Source organism: Pristiophorus japonicus, chromosome 14 (genome assembly GCF_044704955.1).
Source record: "Pristiophorus japonicus isolate sPriJap1 chromosome 14, sPriJap1.hap1, whole genome shotgun sequence".
Classification (NCBI taxonomy): domain Eukaryota; kingdom Metazoa; phylum Chordata; class Chondrichthyes; family Pristiophoridae; genus Pristiophorus; species Pristiophorus japonicus.
In genome coordinates, this window is record NC_091990.1 from 80,874,353 (window position 1) to 80,886,693 (window position 12,341).

Consider the following 12,341-nt stretch of genomic DNA (forward strand, 5'->3'; position numbering starts at 1 on the left):
GGATTGAAGCCTACCCTACCCTGGACAATAAGGCTCAAACTGTTGTTAAGGTGTTAATGAGGGAAATTGTTCCTAGATATGGTATCCCAGCTCGACTGATGACCACCTATGTTCTTACTCTGACTCAGGCTCTGCGAATAGCCCACAACCAGGTTCGAGATGCTCACCTCGACCTCCCAGTTTTACCCGAATCGTCCCTCGTGGCACCAGGGAAGAAATGGATTTGGAAGGGATTAGAGCCACGATGGGAGGGGCCTTTTCAGGTGTTACTTACTACCCCCACTGCAGCTAAGGTTGAGGGGGAAAGTGCCTGGGTTCACCTGCACCACTGCAAGCTCACCACCCTCTAACGAACCTATTTTACTGGTTATTCTAACTCCTGTTTTTGTTCCAGACTTCCTCTTCTCCATAGCTGAACAAGGTCCTCTCTTGCAACGTCCTGATTAAAAGAGTGGGTCCCGAGGAGACCAGTTTGAACTTCTACCCGTAGTGATAGACAACCAGCTACACCGACGGTGACCTGAGAAGAGAGGCGAGAAAACCGAACTCTTTTAATCAGCAAAATAATCGGACTATTTATTTGATTCCCGAGCAATAAGATGAAACTGTGTCTGTGTGCCACAGTCTGTATAATAGTGTTGATATACGAAAGGTGCGGCGCATGGGAGGGGAGACAGAGGCGAGAGCTCCATGTGAACACCTTTTTGTACATGTCTTATGTTTATACATTCCAAAGGGGGAATGACACAGTAACAAGGGACATACAGGGTACAGCAATTGCCCACACAGTCTCAACATCACCACAGGTGCACGGGTCACCCTCCGTGGGCCCAGTCTTGGGACCCGGAAGCAATATATCAGAAAGCAGCTTTTAACGGCACGTATTTCGTGTGCGGGCATAGGGCATATCCCTGGTTGCCTAGGCGATGGACAGGGTCCTGCTATCTGGGATATGTGGTGCCATTTGTGCGGCAAATACGTACCCTGGCGGAAGCACATGCCTCCAGCCGACACAGGCAAGCCCTCACCCCCGCCGAAAGGTTCTTTGGGGTCATGATGTTCGCATTCGGGATAGGACGCACCATGGATGAAGTACAGAACCTAGAGAGGGTATTGGAACAGATAGCTAACCATACTGCTGAAGCTCTGGAGGACATCACGGCCGAAATAGTAGCAATGCGGACCATAGCATTACAAAACAGAATGGCCCTCGATTACCTGTTCGCTGAGAAAGGGGGAACGTGTGCCCTGATAGGATCTGAATGTTGCACTTACATCCCCGATAATTCAGAAAACATAACCAATCTCGCTGATCACATAAGAAGGGAGGTAAAGAAGTTATCCACCCCTGCAGGAGGAGTAGGCTGGTTTGACTGGCTGTTAGGTGGATTTTGGGGATCATATATAATGCATGGAGCGATTATTCTCATCGTAGTAATAATTACCTGTTGCTTGATTATTGGTTGCTTTAACCTTTGTTGTAAAGTCATGATGGCAAGGTTAGCAAACCCTCTTGTGACCAGGGGCTCCCGGGTTATGATCCAGCAAACTAAAGACCTACTCGACAAAGAGGATCAGGAAAAAGAGTGCCAACGGTTGAATGCGATACTCCTGGAATAGTCACCAGGGTTATCATGGAATGATAAAAGGGGGGAATGTGAATGTTTGAAAATGTATAGAATATGAATGTTTGAAAATGTATAGAGACATTGAAGTTGAGAATGTGGGAAAATGTATAGAGAAAGAGAAATTGAACAAAGAAATCATGGGAGAATAACTAAAAGAATGTCAGACTGCAAATATTACAACATCAGCACAATTAACAGATTTGCAAGGTCTAAGTTACTAGTCACGCCAGTAAAATAGTAACATTTAGAAGCAATGCCTGAGAAAGTTCTTTGAGCAAAGTGTGAGAAAGTTCTTTGGGAAAAACAGCTCATATAGATGTCGGCTCATGAGTGGACAAAGGGAAGGAGGGATCAAAAGGGATAGGCTGAACCAAGATGTCACTCTAATTGTATCTTGTTATCTTGTACCGAAAATGTATAACCGTTGTGTCTTTACAATGTAATTTCACTTTGTCCGTAGGAAGTGGGTGCGCTCTATCAAGAGAGCATTCCTTCTGTCTGATAAAGTCCCGTCCGGTAAATCTTTATAACAAAGACTGCTTTGTTATAAGCTTCTTTGGTGTTCGCCTCAGTGGATTCGCTGAAACAAATTGAGGGAAAAGAATCCATAAATCTACAAGAATGTGTAAAGAAGGGTTGCGAATGTGGTAGATGGATAGAGAATGTGGCAAAAGGATGGAGATAGGGAATCATGGGAAAATAGCTAACAACTGCAGACAACTGCAGAATCGACAAAAAAAAGGGGTTACCAAGAGTTGAAGTTGAGGTTAAACACGGTCATGAGAAAGACGCAAGGCGGCACAAAGAAAGCAAGCAATCCTAGATAGGAGGGGAAAAAGTAATAGCTTTTACTGATAAGGAGGAAGGGAAACTAATTGGGTTCTATACTGATAAGTGTAGCGAAGCTATAACTAACCTGACTCTGACACCAGCCTTAATTGGGAGACTTTCTTGCCTGCCATTGGACGGACTCGGGTGGGTGGGGGTGGGAGACAGAAAGGGATTGGATAGACCAAGTGCTAATCAAATGTGTTCTGTTTTGAAAATGTAAAACTACTGTGCTTTTCGCACTGTAAAGGGGCTTGTCCAAGGGAAGGTAAACAGGCTCTGATTGAGAGTGTCCCTTTGTCTTGACAAGTCCCGGCCGGAGAATCTTCAATAAAGGTCCTTTACAGAAAAGGCAAGGTGTTCGTGTCAGTGTATTCGCTGAAACAGATTGAGGGAAAAAGAATTCGTATTAACGTTTGGTGTCAGAAGTGGGATCTCAACAGACGGCTGCCGAAAGCTTGCGAATTAAGAGCCGAACTAGCCTCGGACAAGATAGGAGGAAAGTGGCCACTGGAGTGAGTACTTTTTAAATACCAGTTCGGTTTGCTCCAGTCCCATAAGTCTGAAGAATACTTTGCCACTCACTGGTTCTCAGGTAGTGTCCGAACGAGATCCAGGTCAATCTGGCGAATACCTTTTAACTTAGGAAACCGCGGGGCGACGCGGCCAGAAAAGGAAATCGCGGGGTGACGCAAGAAATAGACTATCGGGCGGCGACGCGAATACGAAAACCGCGCAGTGACGCGGAGGGATAGGGCAATAGACTATCGCGCGGCGACGCGAATAGGAAAACCGCGCGGCGAAGCAGAGGGATAGGGAAATAGACTATCGCGCGGCAACGCAAATAGGAAAACCGCGGGGCGACGCGGAAGAAAAGAGAAATTGTGTAAAACTAAATCGCGGGGCAACACAAGGAATTGTGTAGAACTAAATCGCGGGGCGACGCGAGGAATTGTGTAAGGATAAAAGGAATTGTGTAAGGATAAAATATTTCTTTACCGCGGGGCGACACGGGATTGGGTAATCATGGATCCAAAAATAGAGCCGGCCAAAGAAAAAAATTAATTAATAAGCTTTGTTGAATGAAGAGAGACTTTTGTGAATGTCTGTCGTTGAGTGAGAGTCCTTGTGTGATTTTTTGACTGCGGAATAAATTTTTATGTTTTCATGTTTTTTTAAGAAGCCTGTTTGGAAGAGTGGAGCAGCTGTTTGTTTATTTTAGCTCCACCCACTTCTTCAAACAGAGTGAAAGTTTTTTCAATCCTTTGTAGTGTTGTCCTGTATGTGGGAAGTTTTAAGACATTTTAAGTTAGAAACGCAGGTGTGGATTTATTCGGATGATAAGTTACGGAGCTAGGAAATGCACAAAGGATAGGTTTGTTGATTAAAAGATAAAAAATACATGGTTCCAGTGGTTGAAAAAAAAATAATTTATTTGACACGCTCACTTACTTGTCGAAAGAAAACATGCAATGATTGATTACATTGGGTTGAAAGACATAAATTTAGTCTCGGAATGAGATAAAGAATGCCTTTTAAAAAAGCTTCTAGCTCAAAAAAAAGTTTTAAATAAAGATTGAAATTACAAAGTTTGAATTGGGATTTTGAGATATTAAGAGAAGGCACAGTAAAATACTGAGGTGGATTCAAAATTTTTTTTTAAATTAAATCTGATCTCTTAAAGAAAAAAGGAGATACAAAACTAAAAGGTTTGAAAAAAGATGTAATGTACTAAATAAGTGCTGAAAAAATGTGTTTGTGATGGAAAAATACATAACTTACTAAATACTAGTTGATGTTTGCTGTGAAAAAGATATTGGTTTAATTAGGAAAAGGAAAAAAAATTGGAAGAGGTAAAAGACACTCTACAGTGATAATGATTTTAAATTATGAGAAAGTTTCACTGCAGTTTGAAAGATTTCCAAAATGGACGTTGTTTATCAAGAAAAGTCCAGAACAGTCTTACCAAGCAGGAGGGTTTTGAAAATAACGAGGAGAAAAGATCTAAGCTATGCGAACTCAGCACTGAAAGAACTGGGAATTAGAGAATCTTACTAAATTTTAAAATTTTTATAGAAAATGGAACTGGCACAGATTTTTAGATTTTGTGCTGAGAGAGAAATAAAACACAAGATGTGCCCAGTGAACGGGACCATAAAATAAAACGAAATGTTCGAATGTACACAGCGTGTGTGAAAATTGGATTTCAGTAAACAAAAGAGCTATTAAAAATGTGTGGACTCGTTTTAAATCAATCAAAAAAAAAATCTTTGGCAATTAGATGTGAAGAAAACATTGGAGTTTACTCTAAAATGCCGTCTTTCCTGATGAGAAGCCTTTTATTATGACGGCTTTACTAATGATTTCTGCTGTTTTAACGGATTCCTAATTTCTAAGCAAGTTTTGAAGGCACAAAGACTTAAAAAAGAATTTTTCGGATGATTACGTGAAATCACGTAATGACATCAGGCTTTCTTACAAACCTGTAAAGGAGTTAACCCTTTCCATTGACAGCTGTTTTATACTGGATATTATTAATTTGGATTTCTTAATAGAATAAAAAAGACTCACCTAACAGAGGAAATGGTGCGATAGTCAGAATAAAAATAAAAACAGAACTAGCCTATGTAATAATACTCGCCTGATACAAATAAAAGAAAGATACTCAAACAAAACAAGTTCAAGAGTTAAAAGCTAAGATAAATAAGCTGGAAGAGATTTTAAAAAAAACGGGGCCAGACGGATAATGCAGTGCGCAGCCATAGCACCATCACCTATGGCAATAGAGCCAATGTACCCCACGGTGGGTAAGTGTAGTCTACAAACCCAACCTAACTTTACCTCCGATTTCACAGAGTGACCGCAACATGCATGGATAAAAGATGAGTAGACCAGAACCTAACACCTGGTGACGACCAGGCTATCTGTTTAAAATTTGCAGATAAAACACTCACCGAGATGGGACCGCAGCGGCTACTTCGACTCTGGAGACTCAGGATACTGGGAACCTTAAGGCCCACGTAAGCAGTGGATAATACAGATGGACTACGAGAGTTATAGCACACGCAGGAAAGACACAACTACATGAACTAGCTTTGTTTAATTTGACTGCCGAAATATGCATCCCAGCAGCCAAGGACTGGAGCAAGGACAGAACTTATTTTAACGCATGGCTATGTATAGTGTATTAAGTAAGGCTGTAATGCAGCAGGTTGCCGATGCCATGGGCGCCAGTAGATTCCGAGGACAGGAGCAAGTTCATAGGACCAAAAGGGGAAGGGCGGAGAAATCCAACTGGACGGAATTTCAGTTCTAGAAGCTCATGCCTGGGCAAACAAGCAGCCAAATCCACACGCAAGAAACAGAAGGGTGGGAACAGAAGGGAGCAAAGGGGTGGGACCCCAGGATGTTTAGGGAAACTGGCCAGTGGGATAAAATAATGACCAAGGGAGGTCTCTGGAATATAAGGTGTATGTCCTGAAGCGTGACACGGTTATAACACGGAGAAGCCGGTATTGATCATGCGCAGCGCAAACAAGAAGGAATACAACCTAAAAAGGGGGGCTAGTAATAAAATAATCTGAAGAAAGGATATAATTTGGGGTGCGTCAGCGACTACTTATCCTAAACCTAATGGATATCATTTTTCCTAGCTTCTGTGGGAATTAAACTATAAGTCTACACCAGAACCTGACACAACGGATCCTTGAAGGCCCGGAACCCACTACCCTGAGATTTAATGTCAGAAATGGAACAGGGCAAGGTCGAACAAAAAGGGGAATACTGGAAACACTAGGCACGGGTTATGCGGCAGGGGTTACGACGATGAATTCCATAGGCCTGTATGCAATATACGACCGGGTTAACAACTTAATGGCGTAGTCTTGAGTGGTTTAATGGGGAGGGACTTGGATAACCGAGCCCTACAAGCGTGGTTGGGAGATGGCGCGGAAGGGGAACTGTTACAAGTGGCCCATGCATTGCCGAAATGCCAAGACAATAAAATTGATCCACGCAATAAGGAAAGATATAAGTAAACGATTACAGGCTGAGATAGTTTGCTTCGGGTATGGGGTCTAGATATTAAGTGAGGTACAACATAATTTGGAGCAACTCCAAAATGGAGACATACCAGATTGGATTCCGAACAGCATACTTAACAATTGGACTCTCGATAAAAAAATGAACACATGCGAGGTACGAAGGAATAGTCATGCATGGGTGCCGAAATTCAGATGTATTACTGGGTGGGTGAATATGATCAGATTTATGTTATCCATACCACAGTATGATGTAACAAAGGGAGACCCCTTATATCAGATCGATAATATTGGTGAAGTGAGAAACCAAACTCGGTTACGTTACCATCAGCCTGCCAGACGGGTGACTAAAATTAACAATAGTACCAAAGGCATTGATATAACTGACTGCTATAAAATTAACCAAGTGGTTTTATGTCGAGATACGCCACGAATGACGAATAATGATTGCAAATTCCAGAAACAAACGGATGCATGCTGAGTATCACTCCTCTCAAACAAGATTCCGAAACAATCGCTGCTCCACAAGGGAATGGAGCACAGGAGCAGCCAACCCGACGATTAAGACCAGGGGAGGAGTCACCCCCTGTGTCATCACCAACCCTAACTTGTGTTTCAGGCCCATGGGAAAAATAGATGTAAATGGACACCACATATATCCCGAGACAACGGAAATCATCCACGGAACAATCAGATACCCTCCGAGAAGGGTACGGAGAGGCGGTATGGGAACCGCAAGGCAAACAGATACCGGAACTAAATGAGGAACAATTATGTCTTGTGCAAGGAATCCAGAATCAAAGACGACAGTATGTCCGGCTGATGGAAGAAATAGACAACTTATAGAGAGACACTAACGCAATGCTGGCTGATCAGTCCTGGTACTCAAAGCTGTGGGACATTGGACTTAATATTCAAATTCACCCATGGATAAGAATAATATCACATGTGCTTGTAGTAATACAGGGTCTGGTTCTGATGGTCATGATGGGATTAACATGTGCACGAATTAAACAGGCCAAACGATAAGTCAGGGCACGCACTATGATTAAGGCCATAAGGGATGAAAATTTAAGCAGTCCTACAGGAAGGATTTACCTTATATAACTCTGTGGGAAGGTTTCAGGAGGTCCCGAAGCTTGGGAGATGGCCACCCAGGTGAACGAATCTATCTGGAACTTGCCTACAGGGAGATAGTTATTGGGAAATATGGCCAGCTTGGCGTATAGCCAAGGGCCAAAAGTGGGGAAATGTAAGAGAAAGATTTGGCATTAGGGGTACCAGTGGGACAAGGGTTAACGTGCTGGTTCCTGCACTGGCCCATAAGGAGGTAAAAGGCCTCTCTTCGGCCTTGTACCAAGGCTCCAGAAGTTATCAATTCAATAATATTCTGACAGGATACGATGTGAGAACCTAAACAGACATTGATAAGACCTTGCGAAGAGGCTCGAGGCGTACTCACAGATAACAAGGAGCATCAGGAAAGAGAATGCGCACAGCTAAACGCGATACTCCTGGAATAAACACCAGGGTTATCATGGAATGGTAAAAGGGGGGAATGAGAATGTGTAAAGAAGGGTTGCGAATGTGGTAGATGGACAGAGAATGTGGCAAAAGGATGGAGATAGGGAATCATGGGAAAATAGCTAAAGAAATGTCAAGATGCAGACAACTGCAGAATCGAAAGAAAAAAGGGGTTACCAAGAGTTGAAGTTGAGGTTAAACACGGGTCATGAGAAAGACGCAAGGCGGCACAAAGAAAGAAAACAATCCTAGATAGGAGGGGAAAAAGTAATAGCTTTTACTGATAAGGAGGAAGGGAAACTAATTGGGTTCTTTACTGATAAGGGAAGACAGTGTAGCGAAGCTATAACTAACCTGACCCTGACACCAGCGCTAATTGGGAGACTTTCTTGCCTGCCATTGGACGTACTCGGGGGGGTGGAGGCAGAAAGGGATTGGATAGACCAAGTGCTAATCAAATGTGTTCTGTTTTGAAAATGTGTAACTACTGTGCTTTTCGCGCTATAAAGGGGCTTGTCCAGGGGAAGGTAAACAGGCTCTGATTGAGAGTGTCCCTTTGTCTTGACAAGTCCCGGCTGGAGAATCTTCAATAAAGGTCCTTTACAGAAAAGGCAAGGTGTTCGTGTCAGTGTATTCGCTGAAACAGATTGAGGGAAAAAGAATCCGTATTAACATCATTAAATCTATCCTAGTTAATATTTGGGTAGTTGAAATCCATACCATTACTGCCCTATTGTTTTTTGCATCTCAGAAACATGCTTACATATTTGATCTTCTATCTCCCTGTTTGAGGGTCTATAGTACACTCCCAACAGTGTGATTGCCCCTTTTTGGTCTTCAATTCAACCCTTATGGCCTCATTTGATGATCCTTCAAACATATCATCCCACCTCACAGCTGTAACTATTTCTTTAAAATCGATATTGTGACACCCGCACCCCCCGCCCCCATCTCATCTGAAAATCCTGGAACCAGGGATGTTCAGCTAACATTCCTGCCTCTTTCAATCATGTCTCAGTAATAGCTATAATATACTCCCATGTATCTATCTGTGCCCTTAGCTCATCTGTCTTATTCCGTAGACTCTTTGCATGGAAGTATATACCATTTAGCACTGCCAAACTCCCTTGTTGTCTATTTTCTAGCCTTTGTATCCTCTGCCTTCCAAACTCGCTTACTAATTTTCTGCCTTCCATTTCCAGCTTTTCTGCTCTCCCTTCTGAATCTAATCTCAGGTTCTCTTCTCCCTATCAAGCTAGTGCCCCCACCCCCACACGCGGATATTGGTCCCGGTCCTGTTGAGGTGCAACTCGTCCGGCTTGTACAGGTCCCACCTCCCCAAGAAACGGTCCCAATGCCTCAGGAATCTAAAGCCCACCCTTCTGCACCATCTCTTCAGGCACGCATTCATCTGCTCTATCCTCCTATTTCTGTACTCACTAGTATGTGGCGCCGGGAGTAATCCAGAGAATAATATCTGAGGTCCTGTTTTTTAACCTCTTTCCCTAAAATCTGCCCACAGGACCTCATCCCTTTTTCTACCTATATCATTGGTGCCGATATGGACCATGACCTCTGGCTGTTCACCCTCCCCCCTCAATGTCCTGCAGCCATTCAGTGACATCCTTGACCTTGGCACCAGGGAGACAACATACCATCCTGGAGTCACGTCCGTGGACGCAGAAGCGCCTGTCTGTTCCCCTAATTATCAAATCCCCTACCACTATTGCTCTTCCACTCCTCCTCCTCCTCATCCCTCCCCCCACGGGGAGCTGAGCCACCCATGGTGCCGTGGACTTGGCTCTGGCTTCACTCCCCAGAGGAACCATCTGAAACTAACCAACTGAAAAGCGGTTAGCAAGTGAGATGCAGTCAGGGGACCCTGGTCCTCCTCGTCTGTCTGGCAGTCACCATTCCCTCTCTGCCTGCACACTCAAGCTGTGGAGTGACCACCCCCTGAAATGTGCTATCTACAAAGCTCTCAGCCTCACAGATGCAGTGAGGCCAGCCACCGCTCAAGCTCCGAAACCCGGAGCTCGGGCGGCTCTAGCTGGCGACACTTCCCACACACGTGGTTGTCCAGGCCACAAGAAGTGTCTTGGCCTTCCCACATGGCACAGGATGTGCATTCCACAGGACTGAGCTACCCTGCCATGCTTCTATTTATTAGATTATTAACTAAAGTTTTTAGTATACCGCTCTGCCCTAACTTAGAGAAGAAAAGACAATAGCTTCCATGAACTAGGGAATGTCATCATAATTCCAAACAATATGCACCTGTAATTATTTGTTTTATCCCTAATGAGTATCATCAGGGTGTGATAAAAAATGTTTGACCTCATTCAGTACCTCTGTATAGTGCTTTCCTTCAGGTAAAAAATCAAACCAAAATCTTATTAGTCAGTTCAGCAGGACTTTAAAGATCATGTGGCATCTATTCAAAGATGTGTTTTCCTGTTGTCATGGCAACATTCCTCCCTCAGCAAATATCACCAAGAACATTGATCTCATTATTGTTTGTGGGATCTTGCGGTGCACAAAACATTTTTTGCGCTTGCCTACATAAGAGTCTGGGCCTCTTGTATCTCATATAAGGCGCTATATAAACGTACATTTTTTTTTACATACAGAAGGAATTAACACTTACTGAAACATAGATTCACACCTACACAGATGGGGAAGCCTACCCCTATCACTCCTGCGGCTGGGGACAATCCCAATTGCTCCACTCGACTTTTTCTAAATGCTACCAATAGCCTGGCAGGCACATTGCTAAGTTCCTCTTTGGTAGACCAACAGTCACAAATATGTTTCAGCTGCCTCAACTCCCCAGTTCAAGGCAGGAATAATCCATTCAAACCTTAGATGCTGCTACTGGATGGCCAAACTTAGGGGAGGGTCTGGAACAATAGACTTGCCACAGAACTGGCTGGGTATGGGGACTGAATTCTCCCGACCAATTTCCCACATCTAACCTATGCTGGCAATTTACGGCGGGGTCGGATACAGCCAGTTAGCTCAGCTTAGTGTAGTGCCGCCATGGCTCAGTGGCTAGTACAGAGGCCTCAGAGTCAGGTGGTCGTGGGTTCAAGTCCCACTCCAGGGATTCGAGCATCGAAATGTAGGCGGACACGCAAGTGCTCAGTACTGCACAGTCTTTTGGATGAGATATTAAACCAAAGTCCCGTCTGCTCTCTCAGGTGGATGAAAAAGATCCCATGGCACTAGTTCAAAGAGCAGGGTAGTTACCCCCGGTGTCCTGGCCAATCCCTCATTCAACATAACAAAAACAGATGATCTGGTCATTATCACAATGCTGTTTGTGGGAACTTGCTGTCTGCAGATTGGCTGCTGGGTTTCCCACATTACAGCAGTGACTACATTGCAAATTGGCTGTAAAGCGCTTTGTCTTGCGGTTATGAAAGGCACTTTCTCAATCCTTTCATTGAACACTGAAGTGACGCCACGAGGTCAGGCACAGCAACACCCTCAGAGGAACGTTAGTTCCCAGAGATGGGAAGGGCCTCAACAGATGGAGCAGGAAGGCTAAGGGACGGATGGTCCACCCAGCGTCCAACAAACAACAGCCCCGGCACAAACCCGGGCCAGGCCCGGCCCGACCTCACTCACTTGACCATTTGCGGAAGCCGTACTTCAGATAGAAACACACGGAATGTATATGTACATTCCCCGGAGCAGTAGTCAATTGTACATCGCTATTGTCACTCACAGATCTTCGATATTTGATTTAATTTCGCGGTCTCTCGGCTGCGCTGGGGGATTTATACAGCGCGCTCGCTCGCTCGCACTTCGCTTTTCTCCAGAACTTTCCTTCCAACCGCCTTCCCACCGCACGCGCTATTCAAACCGCCTTCACACTGCGCACGCACCATTCAAACCGCCTTCCCTCCGCGCACGCGCTATTCAAACCACCTTCACACTGCGCACGCACCATTCAAACCGCCTTCCCTCCGCGCACGCGCTATTCAAACCGCCTTCACACTGCCCACGCGCCATTCAAACCGCCTTCCTTACGCGCTCGCACTTCAAACTGCCCGCCCAGGCGAGTGGCGGCTCATCACTTTTGATTGACCTTATCTCAATCCAAAATCCTTCTCTTTTCCCATCCATCATTTGCCAAGCACAGAAGCTCCATTCTTCTTGCCAATCATGAAATCTTCCATTAAAACTAAAGCACAAAACCCAAGCAAAGAACACATACTTTTGAACATTAAGAGTTCATATCACAAAGTGTTTTCATACAATCATAGAAGTTTACAGCACAGAAGGGGTCCATTTTGGCCCATCGTGTCCAGACCGG

The 12,341-nt window shown here is 44.4% G+C and overlaps 1 protein-coding gene across 12 annotated transcripts in view; it reads right to left on the reverse strand.

The window, feature by feature from the left end:
- Window positions 1-11,932, reverse strand: part of LOC139279420 (hatching enzyme 1.2-like) — a 330,762-nt gene extending 318,830 nt beyond the window's left edge. For 9 of the 12 annotated variants that reach the window (XM_070898539.1, XM_070898536.1, XM_070898543.1 and 6 more), the window contains exon 1: window positions 11,751-11,887. The gene's annotated coding sequence lies outside the window, so the exon portion shown is untranslated. Of the gene's footprint in view, window positions 1-355; window positions 373-11,650; window positions 11,717-11,750; window positions 11,888-11,910 lie in introns of those variants that run through there. The other 3 variants (XM_070898533.1, XM_070898534.1, XM_070898535.1) reach the window with 3 other exon arrangements.
- Between the last annotated feature and the right edge of the window lie 409 nt (window positions 11,933-12,341).